We start from the raw sequence: 23,684 nt of genomic DNA on the forward strand, positions 1-23,684 counted from the left end.
TTAGAATTAAAGGGGCCGACGTGTTGACCTTCGGCCGACGTCGGCCCAACGTATGTGTGCTGTCTGGGAAGGCCTTAATAGCCTTGAATTTTGTAAATAAAGTCTTGAATTTCATTAAAAAGGTCTTCATTTTATTCATTTATTTTTGCCTTTCCTAGGATTAAGTTCATACCGTAACAAAATGAACTGTTACTAATGTAGGCTAATTAAAAATTCATGCAGCGTAACGTTGAGTGCACCTCATGCTCCACGTCATAGCAGAAAGCGTGAAAGCTTGCGCACCCGTCATATGGTTACTTGAGGTGACGTACAGAACAAGATAGCCCAGTTTGTCGGCTAAAATGGGAAAGTGTCGCTGTGGCCAAGGAATCCGAATTGAGTTTGGGTTAAGCCTGTGCCAGAAATCGACCGCGACGCCTACTGCTGTTGATGCCGGAAATCTTTTAAGCTAACGTTAGAGACAATGGGTGTTACGGCCCTGGACTCCCATATGGGGGGTTGCCAAACACACCGTGTGTATTACTGCTTGTCAGCGCCAACCACCTATTGTGCAGTTCTGTGCACCGGAGGCCTCTTCGGTTACTGAAACAGCTTTACCGATCAATAACAAAGAAGTTTCTACATTAGAAGAATGACATTTTCTTCTTCTTCCTGTTTTACGGTGGTCGATAACAAAGTTTTTTGATGCGTTACTGCCACCTCTTGCTCTGGTTGGTGATGTAGCCAAACAATCATTGGGCTGACACGAGAAACTTGCTTGATTAAAAGATGGCTGAGAGAGATTAGATTAGGGTGTAATTCATTAATGAAAAGTTGTAAAAATATATACAATATAATGCTTATTGCAGAGTATTTCCCTTTACTATAAATAACTATAGTATTTTATTTGTGTAACACCTGGTTTTATTGGATTTTTAGTTTTTGCTGTTATATAACATAATTTGTTTCTGTTTGGTACAACATAATATGTACAGTAAACAACTGAACTGAATCTTTTTTCATTGACAGTTTTATTGATCACTAAGATATGAATGACTTGGATTTAAGTTGCTTCGATTTAAATATGAATATTGTAAAATTAGCTTGGGTGTAGCTACACTACTTTTGCCAAGGAGTTTTTAGCTTAGCTTGCTACATTTCCAAGAGGTAAGCTTTTAGTCTAGTTAAGCTGGCAATCTGGCTTTAAAAAAGGCCATTCAACTGAGACTGCCCTGCTCTCTGTCGTGGAGGATCTCAGACTGGCTAAAGCAGACTCTAAATCATCAGTCCTCATCTTGCTGGATTTGTCAGCTGCTTTTGACACTGTAAACCACCAGATCCTGGTATCTACGCTCGAGTCACTGGGCGTTGCGGGCATGGTTCAGATCTTACCTCTCTGACAGGTCATTCAGGGTGTCTTGGAGGGGAGAGGTGTCCAACCTACAGCATCTAAACAGTGGGGTATCTCAAGGCTCTGTTCTTGGGCCACTTCTCTTCTCCATCTACACAACATCTTTAGGACCAGTCATCCAGAAACATGGATTTTCCTACCACTGCTATGCTGATGATACCCAGCTATACCTCTCTTTTCACCCTGATGATTCCTCGGTTCCAGCTCGCATTTTCAGCCACCCACCTGAATGTTTGGCCACAAAATTCACCAAACTGGATTTCAAAGAAACCCAGCAGATGTTTTCTGTTAATCACATCTCCATGGTGCTCATTTAAGTTTTTTTGGTCTTGTGTAGTGCTGCCTCTGGGGACAGTTTTCTGTATGACTTTCCTTTGTTAGCTTCCTTTACTTTTGTTGCCTCTATCTGTCAGATTCAGGCTGCCATCAATAAAATAATTACATCATTAATAACAAAGTTTGTCCCAGTTGAGACAGTGAATAAGTGAAATTTTATTTTATCTCTTTTGTAATGTAATAATGTACATGTAACATAATTTTTTTTGAAGACAACATTTTCATTTCCAAAAGGAAAATATTTTCTACATTTTGAAAACTACTGTTTTATTACATGTGAAAGCAGTGCATTCAAACTATTACTTTTGTATAACATGTCTTTATTGAGTTTTTTCAAGATTTTACATTACCCAAAAATTACCCTAGACAGGCTTAGGGAAAAAAAAATACAAATAAATAAAATAATAAATTACACATATACATATATACATAAAAATATAATAAATAAATAAATAAAAATAAAATCAAGCACCAATTAACATCCCACAACTTCAGACTTCTGAAGCTTCTTCAATATCTCCGTTTTTTACAAAGTTCAAAAACAATTCCCAGATGTCACAAAATTCAGAGGATTTTTTCCTTATTATATATGTGAGCTTTTCAAGAGCCAAGCATGTTATAAGGTTTCTCAACCAAAATCCAATGGAGGGGCGATTAACATTTTTCCAGCATAAAGCAATACAACGCCTTGCTTGTATTAAACATAAATCAATCAATTTTCTTTCTTTAGTAGACAAGGCACAACTGTCTTCATACATATTCAATATATCAAACTATTACTTTAAATTGAAGTTACTTATATTTTAGTCTGTTACTAAATTTAATCTATGTCTGTGAAATAGAAAATTAAAGAAGATTATTAATGTTAACTTTGTTACTGGATTATAATTAGGGATGAATTAATGTGTGTGCATTATTATATTATTGGTTTATTATTGAAGATGCATTAATGTGTGACCCTTATATTATCGCTTTATTATTAGTGATGAATTAATGTGTGAGCATTATTCTATTATTGGTTTATTATTAGTGATGCATTCATGCGTGATCCATATTGTTTTTTTGCTTTGTGATTGATTTATTAGATTAGTTTATGATTAGTGATGTAGTCATATGTGAGCGTTATTATAATATTTGTTTATAATCAGTGACTGATGAAATGAGCCTTATAATTATTATAAGTGAGTGATTCATTGATGTGTTAGAATAATGCACGGGCATTATTGTAACTATGGTAGTAAATAATAATATAAAGTGTTGTAATGTATAATAACTGCATTAAAATGTTTGTAGTAAAACTTTAAAGAGTGCTTGGTCAGCTAAGTTAATCTTACCAAATTACGTTATACAACTCCTATAACAATCATATAATAATTGTGTTGTAGTAATTAATGTTACTGTAATGGTTATTCATTTAAACCAACTTGTTATAAAAATACTTAGTTTGCAATTGTTGTCCGAATTAATCTGCAACGAATTCTGTTATTACAGTACAAATCTTGAATGGTATAAGGGCTCTGATTGGCCATAGCGTTCATTGTAACTCGGAACATGATTGGCTGCCGTAACCAAGAATAGGGTGAATCTTGATTCCAGCTCGGGACGTGATTGGCCAGCGTAACCATGAATTAGAAAAAAATCTTGGTTCCAACTCGGAACGTGATTGGCCGGTGTAGCCAAGAATAACCACAACTTACAGGTGCCAGTATGCGCCACTGGCCCAGTCTGCACTGTGTGGCATATTTGCTGACATATAACAGAGACTGAAACATTGCTCACACTTGTCTGAGGTGGTCATTTTGACTGAAATCTTGTTTTAGGCTGGCACTTTGTTTTTGAATATTGTCTGCTTTTCGAATGCGTATCTGTGCTGCAGTAGAACGCCTTAGCCTCACAGCAAACAATTTGGTCTACAAGCTGTCACTGCCGCCTTCCCAGGAGAGTGGCTGTACTGGTTTCTTCTGGAAGTCGTGAGGGATGTACGGGACCAAGACATGAGAGCAGTTGGGGCAGCCTTTGAACCCAGGAGAGCACCCCACAGGCTCTGTGCTGGCGGCCCCAGAAACTCGATTCACTCCAGAGTAGAACCGAACAACTCCAGCAGGGGCAAACCGCAACCGCACTGCACTGAGAGCAACGCGAAAAAATACTGAACGAGCCAGCCAGGAGTCGATCCTAGAATCTTCTGCTCCGTAGTCAGACGCGTTATCCATTGCGCCACTGGCCCAGTCCGTGTCAGCAGTGCTCATTAGCATGCTGCTTGGAAAGAGGACACGGCTCGGTGAACATGGAGTTCCTTCAATGCATGCTGTGCTTTGTTGTCATGGCAAGTTGTGGTGTCGATAGGATGCTCTTACACCGAGCATGTGACAGTCCCTCCCAAGAAGAACTGTGATCCAGGCTCTGAGACTTTCTCTTCCCCAGGAGGAGGTTGCAAAGGTTAGAGTTATTTTTTGTCAGAGCAGCTGCAGCACACCTGAGCAACTTTGAGCAGTGGTCAACTCACTCAAAAGCACTCAAGCCTTCCCATACCGTGAGTCGAACCCGGGCCGCCTGGGTGAAAACCAGGAATCCTAACCGCTAGACCAGTGGTTCCCAACCTTTTTCTTTGGGGCCCCCCCTATAAACATATACAAACACTGGAGCCCCCCCACCATATAAATACACACGCACGCACGCACACACATATGTACTGTGTGTGTATATATATATATATATATATATATATATATATATATATATATATATATATATATATATATATATGTATGTATATATATATATGTGTGTGTGTGTGTGTGTGTGTGTGTGTGTGTGTTTGTGTAATATTAATATATAGTAATATGTATAGAAAATATTAATTAATCAGTTTTAACTTGTCTTGGCCTTCAATAAAACCAAAATTTAGGTAGGCTTTGTCATACTGTCTAATCTTTTTCTTCGCCTCTGAAGAATCACTGCATTTACGTTTGTCTGCCATTTTTGTTTTGATTTTGCCTTTACGACACGTTGACAAGCAGATTGCCCGAGTGAGCAAAATTTAAATAATTATTTAAAGTTATTTATTTTAATTATTTTCACTATTATGTTGGAATTTTAAGCATGTGTTTAGATTATTTTTTATTTTTTGGGCTGCTCGATTTTGGGAAAAATCATAATCACGATTATTTTGGTCATAATTGTAATCACGATTATTCAAAACCATTGCCAGTTAAAGTCAAAATTATTAGCGCTCCTGAGATTTTTTTTTTTTTATAAATATTTCCCAAATTATGTTTAACAGAGCAAGGAATTTTAACAGTATTTCCTATAATATTTTTTCTTCTATTTGTTTTATTTTAGCTAGAATAAAGACAGGTTTTAAAATTTTGAAACCAATTTAAGGTCAATATTATTAGCCCCCTTAAGCAATATATATTTTTGATTGTCTGCAGAATAAACTACTGTCATACAAAGACTTGCCTATTTACTCTAATTAAGCCTTTGAACTGCACTTTAATCTAAATGCTTGTATTTTGAAAAATATCTAGTAAAATATTATGTGCTGTCATTATAGCAAAGACTAAAAGAAATCAGTAATTAGAAATGAGATATCAAAACTATTATGTTCAGAAATAAGTTAATAAAATATTCTTTCCATAAAACAGAAATTGGGCAGGAAAAGGTTTGCTTATATTCAAGAGGGCTAATAATTCTGACTTCAACTGTATACATACGTTATTTTCCACCCTGCAAAGGAAGGAGAAATAAATACAATAGAATAAAATAAAAATATGAAACAAACTGTGCTTTAAGCATCTTCACTGTAAGAAAAATACTTTAGCTTCAGCATTCCTTCAGTCAAGAGCAGCGAGGGTTTTCTCGTTGTGTTTGTTTAATAATAATAAAAACAGGCGGCAGAAGGATTATAGCGCGCTGTCTCTTTAATGGTTTCTCTTTCACGTCTTTTGATCCTCAACTCGTTTGTTTATTACACAAATGAGGGTTAATATAAATAATCACTAAACACCGCGTTTTGACACCTATTTGACCATTAAAGCGCTCACGTTAAGATGACTTTAGATGTCTGCGCTCCTCTGCTCGTCTCAGTGTGTGAATGAGAGCGAATGCTGACCGGCCGCATGCTTCTGACTGCGTGATCGTGCTGCACACACACATAAGCTCTTTCGCGCTTTTAAGAGCAACACGTGTACAACTTGAACGTGGCAAAATATGATGCAATAACCATTTATCTCGATTAATGCTTTTTTATAATCGTTTGAAACCGAAATCTAAATCGGATTTTCGATTAATTGCAAAGTCCTTTATAATAGTGGAGCATTTTTATGCCTTTTTCTACCTCAATACTTATCCTCTCCCGCGCCCCCCCTGTGAACTCTGGGGACCCCAGGTTGGGAACCACTGCGCTAGACCATATGGGAACTGCCACTTTGGAACGCCAGTCTTGGCACAAACTCCAGTTCATTCTGATCGCTGGCACGTCCCTGCTCCGCTTGCACAAGTGCCACTCATACACTTACGCACTCTCTCATACACAGTTTCTTGGTTTCCGTAACCGAGAACCTTCTGATCCGTAGTCATAAGCGCTAACCTTTGTGCCGCCGTCACTCTGTTCAGCACCTTGTTAGCACATTGCTTGGAGCAAGGACAAGGCTCTGTCAACCCGGAGTTCCTTCACCACACATTCTGCTTTGTTTTTATGGCAAGAGGTTGTGTGGATGGGATGCTCTTACAGGATTCCTGACAGTCCCTCCATAGAAGAGCTGAGATCCAGGGTCGGAGACTCTCTCCTCTCCAAGAGGAGGTTAAAAGCAATGGTTTCTTTTGTGTCTGTGTGTCAGAGCGCTTAGGTGTTGCTGCAGCTCAGAGACCTACAAGTGGAGGAGATTACACTGCAAGTTGCCTGGATGACCTCTAAGTGGTAGGCACTTATGCCGCACGTAGGCTGGGTTTGCGATTGATGTAGCTGTAGTAGACATTCACAAAAATAAAAAAATATATATAAACTGCTTACTCTGAGGTTGTGTTTAGGGTTGGGGTTGGAGTAAAATTGAATAAAACACAGCAGGTTACCGTGAGGTTGGGCCTAGGGCTGGGGTAGGTGTGATTTTAATAAACTGCGATAGGTTGTATTCTGTGCCATGTACGAGACATTGAATCAATGAAACCCACATGGAGGTTTGTTACTGTGAGGTTGGGTTAAGAGTTGGGGTAGGTTGGGAGGTTGATAAAACACAGCAGGAAACTGTGAGGTTGGGTTAAGGATTGGGGTAGGTTTGACATTCAAACATAACTGGTTGGGCGCAGTGTCTTGTACCAGACATTAAATGAATGAAAACTCCAGGAGGTTTTTACAGCCCACTTGGAGCTCAAGTCTCACCCGCTTGGAGCTGACCAGGCCATTTGGAGCAGGCTCCGATTTCTATTTATACCTTTCTCAGTCAGGTAACTTCCTTTTCAGTAGTATGAGCGTCTGCACTGTGTGGCATATTTGCCGACATATAACAGAGACGGAAACACTGCTCACACTTGTCTGAGGTGGTCATTTTGACTGCAATCTTGTTTTAGGCTGGCACTTTGTTTTTGAATATTGTCTGCTTTTCAAATGCGTGTCTGTGCTGCAGTAGAACGCCTTAGCCTCACAGCAAACATTTTGGTCTACAAGCTGTCACTGCCGTCTTCCCAGGAGAGTGGCTGTACTGGTTTCTTCTGGAAGTCCTGAGGGATGTACGGGACCAAGACATGAGAGCAGTTGGGGCAGCCTTTGAACCCAGGAGAGCACCCCACAGGCTCTGTGCTGGCGGCCCCAGAAACTCGATTCACTCCAGAGTAGAACCGAACAACTCCGGCAGGGGCAAACCGCGACCGCACTGCACTGAGAGCAACGCAAAAAGATCCTGAACGAGCCAGCCAGGAGCCGAACCTAGAATCTTCTAATCCGTAGTCAGACGCGTTATCCATTGCGCCACTGGCCCAGTCTGCGTCAGCAGTGCCCAGTAGCATGCTGATTGGAAAGAGGACACGGCTCGATGAACACGGAGTTCCTTCAACGCATGCTGTGCTTTGTTGTCATGGCAAGTTGTGGTGTCGATAGGATGCTCTTACACCGAGCATGTGACAGTCCCTCCCAAGAAGAACTGTGATCCAGGCTCTGAGACTTTCTCTTCCCCAGGAGGAGGTTGCAAAGGTTAGAGTTATTTTTGTCAGAGCAGCTGCATCACACCTGGGTGGAGGCCCACAGCTAGACTTGAGGGCAACCTTCAGGCAGACCTTCCCTGGTGGTCTAGTGGTTAGGATTCGGCGCTCTCACCGCCGCGGCCCGGGTTCGATTCCCGGTCAGGGAACTTCCTTTTCACCTCCATGCTGAACTTTGACTAGTGGTGAACTCACTTGGGGAAGGCAAGAAAGCGGCTCTGAGCGCAAAAGATGTCCTTCGAGCCGGAGTCGAACCAGCGACCTAAAGATTGCCATCATCCCACCTACAGTCCTCCGCTCTACCAACTGAGCTATCGAAGGCTTCGGGGCAGTTTCACAACCACATCCTATAAGGTAGCTGCAGTCCGACCGCTGGCCAAAAAGGACAAAAGCAAAAGCACTCAAGCCTTCCTATGCCGGGAATCGAACCTGGGCCGCCTGGGTGAAAACCAGGAATCCTAACCGCTAGACCATATGGGAACTGCCACTTTTGAACGCCAATCTTGGCACAAACTCCAGTTCATTCTGATCGCTGGCACGTCCCTGCTCCGCTTGCACAAGTGCCACTCATACACTTACGCACTCTCTCATACACAGTTTCTTGGTTTCCGTAACCGAGAACCTTCTGATCCGTAGTCATAAGCGCTAACCTTTGTGCCGCCGTCACTCTGTTCAGCACCTTGTTAGCACATTGCTTGGAGCAAGGACAAGGCTCTGTCAACCCAGAGTTCGTTCACCACACATTCTGCTTTGTTTTTATGGCAAGAGGTTGTGTGGATGGGATGCTCTTACAGGATTCCTGACAGTCCCTCCATAGAAGAGCTGAGATCCAGGGTCGGAGACTCTCTCCTCTCCAAGAGGAGGTTAAAAGCAATGGTTTCTTTTGTGTCTGTGTGTCAGAGCGCTTAGGTGTTGCTGCAGCTCAGAGACCTACAAGTGGAGGAGATTACACTGCAAGTTGCCTGGATGACCTCTAAGTGGTAGGCACTTATGCCGCACGTAGGCTGGGTTTGCGATTGATGTAGCTGTAGTAGACATTCACAAAAATAAAAAAATATATATAAACTGCTTACTCTGAGGTTGTGTTTAGGGTTGGGGTAGGAGTAAAATTGAATAAAACACAGCAGGTTACCGTGAGGTTGGGCCTAGGGCTGGGGTAGGTGTGATTTTAATAAACTGCGATAGGTTGTATTCTGTGCCATGTACTAGACATTGAATCAATGAAACCCACATGGAGGTTTGTTACTGTGAGGTTGGGTTAAGAGTTGGGGTAGGTTGGGAGGTTGATAAAACACAGCAGGAAACTGTGAGGTTGGGTTAAGGATTGGGGTAGGTTTGACATTAAAAACATAACTGGTTGGGCGCAGTGTCTTGTACCAGACATTAAATGAATGAAAACTCCAGGAGGTTTTTACAGCCCACTTGGAGCTCAAGTCTCACCCGCTTGGAGCTGACCAGGCCATTTGGAGCAGGCTCCGATTTCTATTTATACCTTTCTCAGTCAGGTAACTTCCTTTTCAGTAGTATGAGCGTCTGCACTGTGTGGCATATTTGCAGACATATAGCAGAGACCGAAACATTGCTCACACTTGTCTGAGGTGGTCATTTTGACTGCAATCTTGTTTTAGGTTGGCACTTTGTTTTTGAATCTTGTCGGCTTTTCGAATGTGTATCTGTGCTGCAGTAGAACGCCTTAGCCTCACAGCAAACATTTTGGTCTACAAGCTGTCACTGCTGTCTTCCCAGGAGAGTGGCTGTACTGGTTTCTTCTGGAAGTCCTGAGGGATGTACGGGACCAAGACATGAGAGCAGTTGGGGCAGACTTTGAACCCAGGAGAGCACCCCACAGGCTCTGTGCTGGCAGCCCCAGAAACTTGATCCACTCCAAAGTAGAACCAAACAACTCTGGCAGGGGCAAACTGCAACTGCAGTGCACTGACTGAGAGCAATGCAATAAATCCTGAACGAGCCAGCCAAAAGTCAAATCTAGAATCTTCTGATCCGGTGTCAGACATGTTATCCATTGCGCCACTGGCACACACTGTGCAAGGAGTGCTCAGTAGCATGCTGTTTGGAAAGAGCACATGGCCCGGTAAACATGGAGTTCCTTCAACGCATGCTGTGCTTTGTTGTCATGGCAAGTTGTGGTGTCGATAGGATGCTTTTACACAGAGCATGTGACAGTCCCTCCGTAGAAGAACTTTGAACCAGGCTCTGAGACTTTCTCTTCCTCAGGAGGAGGTTGCAAACATTAGAGTTATTTTTGTCAGAGCAGCTGCAGCACACCTGGGTGGAGGCCCACAGCTAGGCTAGAGGGCAACCTTTAGCCAGGCCTTCCCTGGTGGTCTTGTGGTTAGGACTTAGTGCTCTTACCGCTGTGGCCTGGGTTCAATTCCTGGTCAGGGAGCTTCCTTTTCACCTCTATGGTAAACTTTGAGCAGTGTTGCCGATGATCTCTTCACGAAAGCAGCTCTGAATGCAAAAGATGTCTTTCGAGCCGCACTGTAAGACGTAATAAGACACACTCTGGCACAGACATCCAGTCTGCACGCTGGAATACACACTATTATCTCATGGTTAAGACGCAGCTTCAAAATTTAGTTTCAAACCGGAAGTACAAATTTGCTTGAAATAACGCAAAAACAACCAATTTACACTTTTTAGTGAAATATTTGTGTCCCAATAGTGTTTTTAGCAGTGTGGGACACATATGACTGTCAACAGCTCAAAAAATGTGTTTTGGAGTTTCGTGACCCTTTAAGGTACAAATACACACATGAAAATCTTACTTTGTTTTTCTTTTAACTAAGTATATTTTTATATGTTTTGTTGTTTTGTCTCAAATTATTTTATGTAGGACACAAATGCCTCAAATGCAGCTTTAACATCATTGGAATAAATTATATTTTAACATATTCAAATGGAAAAGTTAACATATTAAAAAGGAATAATTATTTACAAGGTTACTTTTATATCTGCATTTTTATAAACTAAAGCAGTTTTGTCCCAAACCTTTGAAAAATAGTCCATGTTGTCTTTATATTTTTAGATGTTTCATTTATTACTGATTTTAGTTTATTCTTTCAAAATATGTAATTATGCAGTTGAAGTGATATTGTGCTATTTTGCTACATAGTAGAAGTGAACTAGTTTTGTTTTGTGTTAAAGCCACAATGGCCCTGTATAAAAGTGCTTTACTGGGACCTTATAGGCACATTTTGTGCCTGGACTCAACTTAGTATTAGTGGGACCTAACTATTTTGTTAATTACTAAATGCCCACAGAGCATGCTCATAGGACATACTTCTGACTCAGATAGTATACCTATACTTCGCCCATTGTGGCTATATACACTCCACTTTGTGTGGACTTGCTATGGGCCCAAAGTGAACTTCTGTTTCGAGTGGGCCAACCCACAGTTTGGTCTAGCGACATTGTATATGTTTTTGGTATAGACATGTTTCTTTGGAAATTTGTGCAGTAATACTGTACACTCAAGTACATGAAGGTGAGCTTTAGCAAACAGCATAATACATTCAAAACTATTGTATAAAAATAGCATATCTTATTTAAAAAAAGCATATCTTAATTAAGATATAAATTGGATCTCATTGAAATACTGTAGAAATTATCCAAAAGGATTTTTATGTATTGTACTATAAAACAATCCTATAGCAATGGTTCCAAAATATGATCAAAATTCTAATTGAATTCCTTCAAAGAAATCCTATAAGATGCTACTTTTTTGTCTGTTTGGCAGTGCCACAAAATAATTCTGTGAAACCGGTCCAATCTACTTTTTGTTCATGTTGTTTTTTGTTATGTGCGTCAGCAACTCCCTGGATGCGTATTACAGTTCACAGGCAGTAAAAGCGGCCCAGTGGCCTAATGGATAAGGCACCAGCCTTCGAAGCTGGGGATTGTGGGTTCAAGTCCCACCTGGGTTGTCTTTGATGCAGTTCTTATTAAGTTGGCTATGCAGCACAATCCAGTGTGATCTTCAAAAAGCTAGGTTTATACCCTTAGGACAAAAAGACATGACAATGGAAAACTCTTTAGGCAATCTGTTTTGTCATTAGGTGTACACACCAGATCGTCTGAATGCAATATGGTATAGGAATCCTAAAGTGCTGTTTTCTGAGTTATAAGAACTTCCTGAGCCATACAACAGATATGGCAAATGCTAGTATTGGCCCAGTGGCCTAATGGATAAGGAATCAGCCTTCAAAGCTAGGGATTGTGGGTTTAAGTCCCATTTGGGTTGTGTTTGTTGGGTTACATAAAAATTGTATGGAAAAAATCCTGACATGTCTCCTCAAAGCTTATGCGTGATGATCTAAGGTCAATAGTTCGCTAGAGAGAGGGAGGGAGATCTTGACTTCAAGTACCCGGTGGCTTTCAAATAATGGTCTCATGTTAGGTGGATGATGATGAAATGCAAACAAGAAAATAGCTGCAGAAAGGTTGTGATTTCATGTTAATGAGAGTGGCCTCGTCTGGAATTTGAAACTCAAGACCAGTCTCACACCATACCCCAGGACCAATGAGACACGAATGTGGATGATTACACAAAGAAAATGTTTGTCCATTAGTTGCAAACATCTTATTTAATGGAATGCAAACTGGCATCGAGATCCCAAAGTGCAGTTTTCCATGCGTTGGCATCTTGTTGAGGGCATACAAGAGCTCCATGACAAAACTTCGTAACATGGCCCAGTGGCCTAAAGGATAAGGCATCAGCCTCTGGAGTTGGGCGTTGTGGGTTCAAGGCCCGTCTGGGTTGTCTTTGAAGGTCTCACTTCAAGTTGGGAGCAATGTTTGTTGGATGAAACACAGTAGCTGTGAAAACGTTCTAGAGATGTGGTTGCAAGTCATTAACTTCCTTCGTTGTCATCCTTATTAGAACGATCCATAAACAAATCTAACAACTGAATCATTGCCGCTACTTTCTTTCAAATCAACTCACTTTTATTGTCACATCAGCAGCAGCATGCGTGCTATGATGAGTGAAAAGCTTAGGTGCTGGCTCCAGACAGCACAAAATACAGAGTAATACAGTGCAAATACAACGACAGTACAAAATACAGACAGTGCAAATGAAATGACAGTACAAAATACAGACAGTGCAAATACAACGACAATGTGAAATTGACAGCGATGTGAACAATGAATAGATGTCCACATAGTTGTAGGCAGTGTTGCTTCAAGTATGGATTGGTTAAAGTGCAGTGCATGCTACATATTGATGGTGTGCAGTGAGGGTATGGTAGAGTCTGTGTGTGGTGTGTTAAGTGTTCATCAGCCTGATAGTCGGAGGGAAGAAACTTTCCATCAGCCAGCTGGTACGTGACCGGATGCGGCAGAACCATCTGCCTGAGGGTAGCAAACTATTTTGTCGGTATAATTGTACATGTTCGACTAATTTAGATTAGAAGTAGATTGTGGGTTCAAATCCCACCTGGGTTGTCTTTGATGCGGTTCCTTTTAGGTATCTGTTGCAGCGCAATCCAGTGTGACCTTCAAAAAGCTAGGTTCATACCCTTAGGTCAAAAAAACATGACAATGGAAAACTCTTCAGAGAAGCTGTTTGGTCATTAGGTGTACACACCAGATCATCTGAAAGCAATAGGGATTCTAAAGTGCTGCTTTCTGAGTTACAAGAACTTCATGAGTCATACAACAGATATAACAAATGCTAGTATTGGCCCAGTGGCCTAATGGATAAGACATCACCCTTCGAAGCTGGGGATTGTGGATTCAAGTCCTGTTCGGGTTGTGTTTTTATGGGTTACATTTAAGTTGTGTGAAAAAATCCTGGCTTGTCTACTCAAAGCTTAGGTGTGATGATCTGAGGACAATAGCTTCGAATTCCCAGACTTGCTGCACACTTCAATTAAGATTCATCCATTCTTGCTTGAATCTCACTGTCACGTTACAAACCTAAAAGGTTCCGCTAAGCTCTAGTAATGGAGATCTTGACTTCAAGTACCCCATGGCTCTTAACTAACGGTCTCATGTTAGGTGGATGATGATGAAATGCAAACAAGAAAATAGCTGCAGAAAGGTTGTGATTTCAAGTTAATGAGAGTGGCCTTGACTGGAATTTGAAACTCTCAAGACCAGTCGCACTATTCGCTAGAACCATACCCCAGGACCGATGAGACAAGAATGTGAATGATAGCAGAAATAAAATGTTTGTACTGTTAGTGACGTGGCCCAGTGGCCTAATGGATAAGGCATCAGCCTCCGGAGCTGGGGATTGTGGGTTCAAGTCCCACCTGGGTCGTTTTTGAAGGTCTCACTTCAACTTGGGAGCAATGGTTGTTGGATAAAACACAGTAGCTGTGAAAACCTTCTTGAGATGTGTTTGTGTGTCATTAACTTCCTTCATTGTCATCCATATTTCCTGTTATGACTAAAAGGGTACTCTGTGCTTACATATAAAGCTGGTGGGTTTTTCAAGATCCATAAACAAATCTAATAACCAAACCATTGCCACTGCTTTTTTTTTGTCTGTATTGTACATGTTAGAATGATTTACAGTAGTTGAGAGTTCAATGTGGCTATTACCTCCGTGGCATATACCGCCGCCGCTTTAAATGGACAAGCACAAGTTTTTAATGTATGACCGCAGTCTGTGAATATGCCGCCAGGGGGCACAAAGGGATGCTAACAGACAGAAATAGCCTATACAGCAGCTGTAAATATGCTACTGTTCTTATAAATAAAGATGAAACGATAAAACAAAGCATTATAATTCCTTCATTAATCATTAAACATTTGTTAACATGCTTTATTATCATTGTAAACTTGTTAAGTGCAATGAGGATTAATTTTGGAAAGTAGAATTGAAGAAATAAAAGACAACTAAAATATAAGCACAAACATTCATAACAAATAAGTAGGCCTAAATAAATAAATAAAGCAGTCTTTTAGCCTAAATATAAAAAGATGTTGTTTGCTATTTTGATAGGACTAGGACAGTCATTTAATAAGCTTTTTCATTTATATCTTCATTTACATTTTTACTTATGTTTTCGTCGTTGATTAAGCTTAAAAAGAAATTGGCTTACCTCAAGCAGATCACTAAAAGTATAAAAAAAATAATTTTGCCGCAGGACATAAATGAAGTCCCGCAAGTTTATTTTTAATAATTTAGTTGTAGTTCAGTTCATTTTTTTTCGAAACGTCAATGTTCTCCTTTAAAGTATAATTGTTGTTTTGTTTTTTGTTTGTTTTTTTTTACTTGTAGTAATGGCTCAGTATCTTTGGTATTTTAATTTCAATTTTTAGTCATCTTGCGTGTGAAATATAATTCGCGCATAACCGCGTAAAAAGAAGAAAAAGCTGTCAAAAGTCAGAGCCAATTCATTCAAATTAGCCATATTAAAATACAGCATGTATGTTAATACAGGCAGAGTGTAAACAAACTCAGGGTAAGGCTAAATTATGCACTGTCCTTTTAAGGCAAGATTTGCGGTGAACGAAGAAGAGGTTTTACCAACTACTTATTTACAAATATATGTCAATCATCGTGCTCATGAGTCGATATGTTGCCTTTTTATGTTCTGTCTTTTCATCTAGCAGCAATAATGACGACTGGAAAACTTTGTTTAGAACGAAAATGAACTGTTTACTGAAGTTTTTTGTATACTGAAAACAGGAGCGAAACTCCGAACACACACACTCTCTCACACTGAGTCAGTTGCCAATAGCTACAGGCGCGCTTTCAGTAGCGCTAATCATCATAGGAAAACTGTTCTTAAAGCAAAACAGCATATAAAAATGCCAAGGTAAATAAAGTCACTTTATGACAATTAAACGATAAATGGAGCATTAATTAATCACTCTTGCAGCTACATATCAATTTAAGTCATAACATTTTATAGCCTACATGCTACTATGGTGTATAATAATGTTTGGTGGAACAGTAAATTGGTTTACCAACTTGAATTTGGAATCGGGCCAGCCGAGTTGATTTCAGAAAATATTTTTTTTATTATACATATATATATTATTATATTATTAAATTACCGCTATTTTGGAGACCATGCGCTTCTTCACCCTCTTCTCCACTGTTTTCTTAAGTAAGTTAAAATGATGTTAAAACATGAAATGTAGGAAAACACAGTACAAATAATCATGAAGGAGATAACGGAAAGACAGAATGGTATAATAATTACCCTTTTTGAGTTCCTGGTCCTCTTTCTGTAAAAAAAAATGAGCTGTTATTAATGACTAAATAGGTCACGCAGAAGATCAGCTAAGAAAAGTTCTACAGGGTCTGTGGCACTTGCGGCCTTATGGGTTCATACAGGTTGTGAAATGTGGTTGGGACTGCAAAGCTGTGAATCTTTGCCTATCTTTTGGATATGACAATAGTCTGTACTGTATACAGTAGTCTAAATTTATCAACTTACCCTAATTCTTTAGCTTTCTTTTTTTTTTTTTTTTTTTTTTTACAAAAAATTTGTTGCAAAGTAGCAATAGGCAAGTTTTTACAGCAACACGCAAATATGTTTCAAAGGATTAAAATATTACAAAAATTATTATTTTCTACATAAATATAAAAACTGCTGCCTCCATGCCTTCTTCATCTCGGGTGGCTTGTTTTTAGTTCATTCATAACAACTTGCTTTTTTAATAATGTTATTATTATTAGCAGCAGTATTGTTTATTATATGCATATTTATATTTGTGTTATTAAAAACAAGCTTAGATTTGTCCACGTGTCTGGTTTTGGACCAAATGGGGCATAGCTAAATTATATGTACAAAAAACAATACACAACAAAAGAGTTTTGAAATATTAAATATGAGGCATTTGGATAAGATGACATTAATCAAATCGTGCAAACAGAGCATTTATCAGGAGAGTAAAACCATCAGAATCCTACCTTCTTTTCTGTCATCCAGTCCTGTGTAAACAAGTGTTAATGTTTTTGTCTGACGTGGTTAAATACAAAAAAAAATAAAAAATTGTAAAGGTAGAGCTTTATTATAGCTGCTGAGCGCAAGGAAATATAGGCTATAGTCTAGGCTGTATTTTATTACTTGCTCTTATGTCCTGCAACACTTAACGGTTTCCTTTACTTATGATAACCAAATAATATGCAACATCCTTAAACTATTCTCTTAAATGAAGGGAAATCACCTATCAAGTGTCATATAGCCTAGGGAAATATTGATATGATAAGGTTTCTCCTGAGCATTTGGACAGAATGTTTGATGATGTCTATCAAAAAGAGGATGATATAAAATACATTTTATACCAAGCTATTATCGGAAAACTCCAGGGCGCAACTTAACCCAGCTGTTTTTGTCGAGATTCCCCCGTATTTTACCATTTGATCCCGCTATCACGTTTATCTCACTTGATTTTTCAGTTACATCAATGGGTGCTGTTACTGCTCCGGTCAGCTAATCAAAAACTTGTCTGCATATTTACTGGGTGGGTCACAGGTAAATAAGATCAATCTTTGGTTATCCAAACTTTGACCACAATAAAGCTCACTACAGATATGCAGACATCTTCATTCTTACAATACCCAAATAAGCTTTTAGGATCATATGCTTTTAGGCAAGGCAAGGCAAGTTTATTTATATAGCACATTTCATACACAATGGCAATTCAAAGTGCTTTACTTAAACAAGAATAAAAGAAACAAGTAAAATAAAAACAAATAATAAAAATGCGTAAAAACAAAACTTAAAAACAGGTAAAATGTGATATAAAAGAACGAAGAAGAAGAGAAAAACATGATAGTGCATGTAGTGTTTCCTCCTTGTGCTGTGTGTTATATAGACAGCTTACACGGAGAGGTATAATTCAGAAACACATTTATTAACAGAACACGAGTAACTCCCACGTTTAATTATCACATGCACTTCAGTCTCACTCACTGAATCCACAGCACCCCCGAAGTTAAACCAAGGTGGCCCTCTAGTGGAGTGAATACGCAATTACATTATAAGGGCATATAACAGTACACCACATCCCCCTTTTTTCACAGTAAACTATGCAAGCTTTAAACAAGATTTATAAACACTGAATGCTAAACTTACAGTCCATATAACAAGGACATTTTTCTTATTTATAGCAAAGTTTACACTATTACTAGGCAAACATATGTATTCAGTTCATACAGTAGTCCTGAAACCTCACAGGAACTTTCACAACCCGACCACTCCTGGTGGTTGTGGTACTGCTGTTATGTAAAGGTCGATCTGGCAGACACTCTACAGACGAATTTGTCACTTCTTGTGCCCCTGGGATGTGAGCATGTGTATCATTGTGGGTCTCATCCACAGGATCCAATGTTTCTCTGAACTTGTGATTTGTTTTCCTCAGGTGGCGTCTGTTGCGGCGAAACTGTTGTCCTGCTTCATTGACAACATTGTATGACCTTGGCTCATTTCTTTTTGAAACAATGAGACCTGGCTGCCACCCTCTGTTTGTTTCAATGTGTACAGTATTTCCAGCATTCAATTTTGACATGGATTTTGCTCCTACATTGTAGTGGCACGCTTGCTTCTTTTGCAGGGTTTGGAGCTCCTGGTGAACACCTTTGGGAGTAGCTGGTCGCAGGACTTCACTAGACACTGGTAAGGTGTCCTTAAGACTCTTCCCATCAGAACTTGAGCTGGTGAATAGGATGTGCCAGTGATAGGAGTATTTCCCAACGAGAGAAGAGCAAGGTGATGATCCACTCCTGATTGTTCTGCTTTTTTCAGGACGTGTTTGACAGTTTTATTTGTTCTTTCCGCCAACCCGTTGGATTGAGGATAGGCTGGACTTGAGTGTGTCACCTTAATGCCCCACTCTGCAGCGAATTTCTTCATTTCATAACTGGCGAAGGGTACGTGATCGCACACCAGCTCTTTTGGAATGCCATGTCTTGCATATACTGTTTTCATTTTTTCAATTACAGTGCGTGCTGTCTTGTCATTGATGTTCATCACCTCAGGAAACTTTGACATGTAGTCAACAATCAAAAGAAATGACTGACCTCTGATTTCGAAGATGTCAGCAGCTACTTTTAACCAGGGAAGCTCTGGGATTTCATGAGAGATGAGTGGCTCTTTCTGATTCCTTGGCTGAAACTGTTGGCACGTTGGACACATCTCAACCATCTGCTCTATATGTTTGGTCATTCCGGGCCAATACAGACATTTTCTGGCATGTGCCTTTGTGCGCTGCATTCCTTGGTGTGAGACATGTAGTTTCTGCAACATCTCTGTTCTCATCGACTCGGGAATCAGTATTCTACCTGATACCAGTAATATGCCATCTTGCATGGCAACAGTGTGTCTGACAGGCCAAAACTGATGAATAGAGGGATCAAGTTTCTTTCTGTGTGTCGGCCATCCTGTCTTTTGTGTTTTCACTAGCAGCTGGAGTGTGTTGTCCTTTGCTGTAGCATCTGTAAGCTGCTTCAGCATTTCCTCACTGAGAGCCTCTGTTGCTTCAAGCGAATATACGACCCGTTCATCACTGAGATCATCTGTGCTTGTTTGTTGGCCCTCAGTGAAAGCACGTGACAATGTATCGGCAATTAGCATGTCCTTACCAGGTGTATATTGGACTATGAGGTCATATTTTTGTAGCTGTAAAAGCATACGCTGGAGTCTCGCTGGTGCTTTGCTCTGTGGCTTCTTGAAAATAGCCTCTAATGGTTTATGGTCAGATTGAACATTCACACTGCGTCCATAAACATACTGATGGAACTTTTTGGTCGAGAAAACTATCGCCAGCAGCTCCTTTTCAATCTGGGCATAGTTCTTTTCTGTATCTGTTAATGCCCGAGGCGCATATGCTATTGGCTGCCCCTCCTGCAGCAGACATAATCCTAAGCCATCTTTGGATGCGTCTGTCTGTATGGTGACTGCTGTGTTGGGGTCATAGTACCTGAGAACTGGTGTGTTGGTTAGTGCTGTCTTGAGAGCAGACAGGGCCTCGTCATGTTCTGGTTGCCACTGGAATACAATGTCCTTTCTTAACAGCTGTCTAAGAGGGGCCGTCAGTGTTGCTTCACCTCTGATAAATGGTGCGAGATATCGAATCATGCCCAAAAGACGCTGCAGTGCTTGTCTGTCCTCAGGTGCTGGCATCCTTACTACTGCCTGTATCTTGCCATCATCTGCTTTTACACCTTGTGGAGTTATCACGTGGCCCATGAAATGTACATTGTTCACCTTGAACTGGATCTTGTCGGGGTTGAATTTCACGTTGTGTTGTTCTGCTCTCTGCATAATTTCAGCAACAATGACATCATGTTCTTGTTCTGTGGCAGCAGCAACAATCATATCATCTGCTACAATGTGTACACCTTCTATGTCTCCAAACACTTCATTGTTGTACTGCTGGAAAACTTCACAAGCAGATTTGACACCAAACGGCAGTCGTTTGAATCTATATCTACCCCATGGCGTGTTAAACGTGCATAGTAGTGAAGATTCTTTATCAAGTGTGACTTGCCAGTAGCCGTCCTTTTCATCAAAAATGGAGAAAATTGTCTTTCCTGAAAGCCTACACAGAACATCTTCAGTAGTTGGAATAGAGAAATGTTGACGAAGGATAGCTTTATTAAGGTCACGAGGATCCAGGCACACTCGTAATGACCCATTCTTTTTTTCAGTTATAACAAGGCTGTTGACCCAAGGAGTGGGCTGGGTGACTGGTGCTATAACATCTGCTTGCAACAGCTGATCTAGTGTATCCTTTAGTTTGCCCAGCACTGCTAAGGGAATTTTTCTACAGCCATGTATGACTGGGATTGCTTCCGGATCAACATGAATGTGGTGTTCACCCGGAAACTGACCAAGCCCTTCAAAGACTGTTGGATGTTGTGCAATCAGCTCCTCTTTGGAGGTAGTATGCTTAATTACAACAGTCTCAACTCTTTTCAGCAGTTGCATCCTTTCACATGCTTCCTTACCAAGTATTGGAATGGATGAGTGTCTGGTGATGTAAAAGGGTAAGCATGCTTGCACTTTGGGTGTGACACACTGAAGGTTGGCCACACCTTCCGGCTTTAATTTTGTTCCACCATAGGCCACAAGCATAGTTGAAGTTGGTTGCAACAGTGCTGTTTTGTGCAGAGATTGAAAAATGTTCAGAGGTATTATATTGGCTTCAGCCCCAGAGTCCAGTTTGAACTTCACTGTCACATTTCCAATGTTTACATCTGTGTGCCATGCGTTCTGTACTGATCCACTTGTCTGATTTAGTTCCACTGATCCGATGAATAATGAGTCAACCATGACATTTCTATTGTGTTTAGGCTTTGTGTCTTTTTGTTGAGACATGCACACAGAGGCAAAGTGGTTGGATTTGCCACAAGCATGACATGTTGCGCCATAGGCTGGACACTGTCATGGAAGGTGAGATTTTCCACACTTTTTGCAAGTGAATGTTACTGTTTTTTGCTGTTGAAATGACTTTCTTTCAAATATTTTGTTCTGTTTTACATCTTTTGTCTTCTTCTTAATGGCGTGAACAGTTTTACTCTGCTCCCCCATTGCTTGAATCTGTGTTTTTGCTGCCTCTGCCGCTCTGCATATGTCCACAGTTTTTTCAAGGGTCAAGTTCGTTTCTCTTAGTAGCCTCTCCTTTAAACGCTGATCACTGATACTGAACACAATCTTGTCTCTTATCATGTCAGATTCTGTTGAGCCAAACTCACAGTCCTTACTCTTTTGTTTTAGTTCTGTGACATACTTATCGATGTCAATCGCATCAAGCATGGGGTAAGCCCAGAACTGGTGCCTTTTGAAAACAATGTTCTTTCTTGGTAAGCAATACTTCTCCATTGCAGTTACTATATCTTGCATTGTTTCATTTTCCCCTTCTAGCTCAACAGACAGTGAGTTATATACTTCTAATGCCTCCTCTCCTAAAGCATGAAGCAGAATGGCAATCTTTACCTTTTCAGTTTTTGAGTCTGATCCTGTAGCAGTCATATAAATGTTGAACCGCTGTATCCATCTTCTCCAGTTTTCACCTGTATTGCCAGACAGGACTAATGGAGGTGGTAATCTGAACTGATCCATGTTTGTTTTTCACTATGGCAGACTTACTTTAGTCAGGATGAGTTCACGTTCTTCATCAATTTGCTGTCAACTGCAGGCTTGAGTCCGTAAAACAACTCTCTTCTGACACCATGTAGTGTTTCCTCCTTGTGCTGTGTGTTATATAGACAGCTTACACGGAGAGGTATAATTCAGAAACACATTTATTAACAGAACACGAGTAACTCCCACGTTTAATTATCACATGCACTTCAGTCTCACTCACTGAATCCACAGCACCCCCGAAGTTAAACCAAGGTGGCCCTCTAGTGGAGTGAATACGCAATTACATTATAAGGGCATATAACAGTACACCACAGTGCAATCTGTCGGACGCAGCACAGTGCTCATTCAGTAAAGGCACAGCTAAACAGATGTGTTTTCAGTCTTGATTTGAATGTGCCTAATGTTGGAGCACATCTGATCATTTCTGGAAGCTGATTCCAGCAGCGAGGGGCGTAGTGGCTAAAAGCCGATTCACCCTGCTTTGACTGAAGTCTTGGAACTTCTAGTTTATATGATCCTAATGATCTGAGTGATCTGTTAGGTTTGTATTCAGTGAGCATATCTGTAATATATTTAGGTCCTAGGCCATTTAGTGATTTATAGACCAGTAATAATACTTTAAAATCTATTCTGAATGTAACTGGCAGCCAGTGTAAAGACCTGAGGACAGGTGTGATGTGCTCTGATTTCTGGTTCTGGTCAGAATTCTGGCTGCAGCGTTCTGGATGAGCTGCAAATGTCTGACTGTCTTTTTAGGAAGACCAGTGAGGAGTCCATTACAGTAATCCACCCTGCTGCTGATAAAAGCATGAACAAGTTTTTCTAAATCTTCACTAGAAACAAAGCATCTGATTCTTGCTATGTTTTTGAGATGATAGTATGCTGATTTACTGACTGCTTTGACATGACTGTTGAAACTCAGATCTGACTCAAGAGTCACACCAAGATTCTTGACCTTATTTTTTGTCGTTTGATCTTTAGTGCCAAGGTACGCATTTACCTTGAGAACCTCATCTTTGTTTCCAAACACAATCATTTCAGTTTTCTCTTTGTTTAACTGAAGAAAGTTTTGGCACATCCAATTGCTCATTTCATCAATGCATTGGCAGAGGGTGTCAATGGGGCTGTAGTCATTAGGCAGTAAGGCTAGGTAGATCTGAGTGTCATCAGCATAGCTGTGGTAGGAGATTTGGTTCTTTTTCATTATTTGGCTCAGAGGGATCATATAAAGGTTGAACAGGAGAGGTGCCAGAATCGAGCCTTGTGGGACTCCACACGTCATGGGTGTCCACCTCAACCTATGGTCACCTATACTGACATGGTAACCTCTACCTTCAAGGTAAGATCTAAACCATTTAAGGACCGTGCCAGACAGCCCAACCCAGTTTTCCAGCATATCCAGAAGTATGCTGTGATCGACAGTGTCAAATGCAGCACTGAGATCCAACAATACCAGCACTGTTATTTTACCTGAATCTGTATTTAGGCGTATATCATTGATTATCTTTATAAGAGCGCTCTCTGTACTGTGATGTGCTCTGAAACCAGATTGAAAATTGTCTAAACACCCCCTGAAGTTTAAGAACTTGTTGACCTGGTTAAAAACAACTTTTTCAATGATTTTGCCAATGAAAGGGAGATTTGAGATTGGCCTGTAATTGCTCAATAGGGTGTTATCCAGGTTGCTC

At 40.3% G+C, this 23,684-nt stretch overlaps 1 protein-coding gene and 4 non-coding genes across 7 annotated transcripts in view; 4 read left to right on the forward strand and 1 right to left on the reverse strand.

The window, feature by feature from the left end:
• Window positions 1-23,684, forward strand: part of LOC137489472 (uncharacterized) — a 204,240-nt gene that overhangs the window by 171,249 nt on the left and 9,307 nt on the right. The window lies entirely within an intron of this gene.
• Window positions 7,999-8,070, forward strand: trnae-cuc (transfer RNA glutamic acid (anticodon CUC)). Its single transcript has one exon. It is a non-coding gene; the product is annotated as a tRNA-Glu (tRNA).
• trnay-gua (transfer RNA tyrosine (anticodon GUA)) lies at window positions 8,156-8,242 on the reverse strand. The gene is given in 2 exon segments: window positions 8,156-8,191; window positions 8,206-8,242. It is a non-coding gene; the product is annotated as a tRNA-Tyr (tRNA).
• On the forward strand, window positions 11,796-11,868 carry trnar-ucg (transfer RNA arginine (anticodon UCG)). The gene has a single exon. It is a non-coding gene; the product is annotated as a tRNA-Arg (tRNA).
• On the forward strand, window positions 14,135-14,207 carry trnar-ccg (transfer RNA arginine (anticodon CCG)). The gene has a single exon. It is a non-coding gene; the product is annotated as a tRNA-Arg (tRNA).

Source organism: Danio rerio, chromosome 4 (genome assembly GCF_052040795.2).
Source record: "Danio rerio strain M-AB ecotype USA chromosome 4, GRCz13ab, whole genome shotgun sequence".
NCBI lineage: Eukaryota > Metazoa > Chordata > Actinopteri > Cypriniformes > Danionidae > Danio > Danio rerio.